Source organism: Vicugna pacos, unplaced genomic scaffold, assembly GCF_048564905.1.
Source record: "Vicugna pacos unplaced genomic scaffold, VicPac4 scaffold_173, whole genome shotgun sequence".
NCBI classification, from domain to species: Eukaryota; Metazoa; Chordata; class Mammalia; order Artiodactyla; family Camelidae; genus Vicugna; species Vicugna pacos.
The window spans coordinates 23,293-26,296 of NW_027328853.1; the positions used below are offsets into that span (position 1 = coordinate 23,293).

At 35.1% G+C, this 3,004-nt stretch overlaps 1 long non-coding RNA gene across 2 annotated transcripts; it reads right to left on the reverse strand.

Annotated features, from left to right (window-relative positions):
- Positions 1 to 1,141: 1,141 nt before the first annotated feature.
- LOC140695179 (uncharacterized) lies at positions 1,142 to 2,796 on the reverse strand. Of its 2 annotated transcripts, none has more exons than XR_012070885.1 (2): positions 2,547 to 2,796; positions 1,142 to 1,468 (listed from the first exon to the last, which is right to left on the reverse strand). It is a non-coding gene; the product is annotated as an uncharacterized lncRNA (long non-coding RNA). The 2 variants fall into 2 exon arrangements; XR_012070884.1 differs by having other exon boundaries at positions 2,422 to 2,684.
- Positions 2,797 to 3,004: the final 208 nt, after the last annotated feature.

Genomic DNA, 3,004 nt, shown 5'->3' on the forward strand with positions numbered 1-3,004 from the left:
TTTGGGGTGGGTGGGTGATGAAGAGACAGGAAAAATTCCAGCAAATGAGAATGGAATGCTTTAGGCCTCTGGAGGCATGAATTAAGAAGAAAATAATACTTTGTCTCCTGTACCTACCTCCACTACTGTCTTGAATGACTAGTCCATGGGCTATGAAAAGAGCTAGTTTGTGGTGAAGAGTAAAGACCATAACGAAATAGTTTGAAAACCATGAGAGTTTTGTTGCTTCAGGAAAGTAGATTTTGCTTAAAGTCAACATGTATTTTTCATTCACTAAATAATAAAATGCATCTTGTGGCACGTGTTGTGCTTACAGTGCTGGTATCCAAGTTAGACAAGGAAAGTTGGATAGAAAACATCTGGAGGAGGTGGTTTCTGTTCTGAGACTGGGAAAATCTAAGTAGGTAAATGGAGGACATCCTAAGTCCAAGGATGAGATGGAGCAACAGTTTTGAGGTTGGAGTTAATATGGTTGACAAGCATTTGCCTGGATATATCTCCAGATACAGTGAAACATAAAGATATTCCAAGGTAGCCAGATGCCAGATCTATAAAGAAATGACTAAACTATGTTGAGATGTGGACTTAGATTTGGAAATGCTTTAAGTGCCCCTCTGAGGATGTAAGCATATCTTTGGCTGGAACATAAAAGCAACATTAAATTTTCACTAGAAAATATAGTGCAGACCCTTGAGGGAGGAAAAGAAAGCACCAATTGAAATGCATTGAGAACAGCACAAAGAAGACCATAGAAAAAATTACTTCTTAAATTCTACCTCATGCTGAATGTGCCATCTGAGATTACATCACGTGACTGTTATGATTCCAGGGATGACATAATAGAGACCATGACTCCTGAGCCGGTTCCTGCATTTATCTCCTGTTCCAACCTATCATAACTTAACACTTTAAATACTTTCCAGGATCAACAAGAAACCACTTAGTACTGTTCCCTCTCTCCATGTTTTTGTCTTTTTCCAAATTCTTCCATTTTCTCTTCTTCCTTACAAAAAATTATATAAATTTACTCACATATTGTTCCATCAAATGATCATATCAATCAAATATCTCTTTTTTTCTTTAAATGCTAACTTAGTCTCGAGTTTAAATCTTTACTCTATTTTAAAAAATATAAGGACAATACAGGTACACATTTATGTTTATTGTTCAAATAAGAATATTGCAGATATATGTCGACATTTGCCATCATAAATTTTAATCTTTGCTATCCTGCATAATCTGGTAGTCCTCTGGTAGATCAATTGTAATTAGGATGACGTTATTAAACTGAAGATAGCTGATGAGTTGGCCTTGAAAGAGAGGTAGTTGATGTATCAGCTATCACTGGCAATGGAAACCGTGGGTTGCTCCCTGGTTGAAGTTTAGAAAAACGACCTTCATGGGCAGATATGTTGTGATATCTATTTGGAAAAGTAGAAGGCTCCACCATCAGTCCAAAATAATTGCCCTGTATGGGAGACAAGATGCTGTAATGAGAAATAGAAGTTGTAGTTGTAATGAAGTTCACAGCACAGCCATTTGCTTCAGTTTAGCTGCTTTGGGAGTGCCTGTGGATAGTGGTCAACTGATTTAAAGTAGCACATTGATCCACTGCAATTTGTTCTCGTGGTCTAACTGACACTGATGATGAAGGAGAAAAATCACCTCTGATCGGGGTATTTGTATCACCAATTATATGGCTAGTAGAGGGCTTTCTGTTAAGAGGCATGTTTAAATTAGGAGAAGGTAAAAATGCACTTTCTCCACTAGTGTCAGCCACAAAATCAGAATTATGATTATCTATATTACCCCCTCCTATAAAGTGCTTCTTGTTGAAATCTTCAGCCAATGAAGATACCAGAGAGACATTTTTAATCTCAACTCTTATTTTTATTCTCACTAAAATTTGGGGACAGCCTCGTTTAAAATTTGAAATATGGTAGAATTGCAGCTACAATCAAAGTGGAAAGATTTTAGTAATATTTTAAACCAAATTAGAAGACTACAATAAGCCTAACCTATAAAACCTCAGATTTCACGTTTACAATGCAAAGATAATATCATCAAAATATGAGCAATTCTGACTATTTTTTGAAATTCCTTATTTCGAATATACACATTTAAATAATACAGTCATCAAATTTAAGAAGTTAGCATTAGCAGTAACGGTGAAAGCCACTTTTGAAAACAGCTTTAATACCTTTATTTAGATTTCTGTTAAGATTCATAGTTGCTAGCAAAGTTTATCATAATCTTGACTACTTAAGGCACTATCCTCATTTTTATAAAAAATTAAGAATTATAGCCTTAGTAGTTTTATACAATTTTCAAAAAAGCTTTCCATTTATGTTACCATAGATTGATGTACAAAATTAAATTTTATATCTAAGTTACCAAGTTGTAACTAAACTTTGTGAATACCTTGTTTAAAATATAGACTTCTTTTTCTTCTGCCATAAAGACAGCTAGACAAGCAGATCTTTGAAAATTCTGCTGCAATTACCTAAACCCATAAAGCTTTAGCTGTATAACTAAACTTTTCATACTTCCAGGTTCAAATATTCTGAAAGGGGCCTTTCTTTCCAAAACTTCCTTCTTAAAGACATCTTCATCAATCACTATGGAAGATCCATTATCATCCCACCAGATGGATTTAAATTGGTCACCCCCATACATTTTCCAGAGTTTTCTTGGAAATTTCAGAGAACGAAAATCATTATCTCCAACTGGTTCAGAGTCACAATGTGTGTAACATGGTCTTTTTATCAAGGATCCTTCTGACAAAGTCAGAGAATCAATTTCTTCAATCATAGACCTCAAGTCCAAGTCCCCAGAGAATATTTGATCACAAAATAGAGATCTACTGGAGTTTCCTGAACCAGTTGACCCATCTTTAGGAAACTTATCTTGAATTTCTGAAGAAACAAGTGCCATCTCAAATAACTTTTTCTGCAGCTACTTTTCTATTCTGCATGGTTTTGAGCACTACAGCTTCAAATGCTGC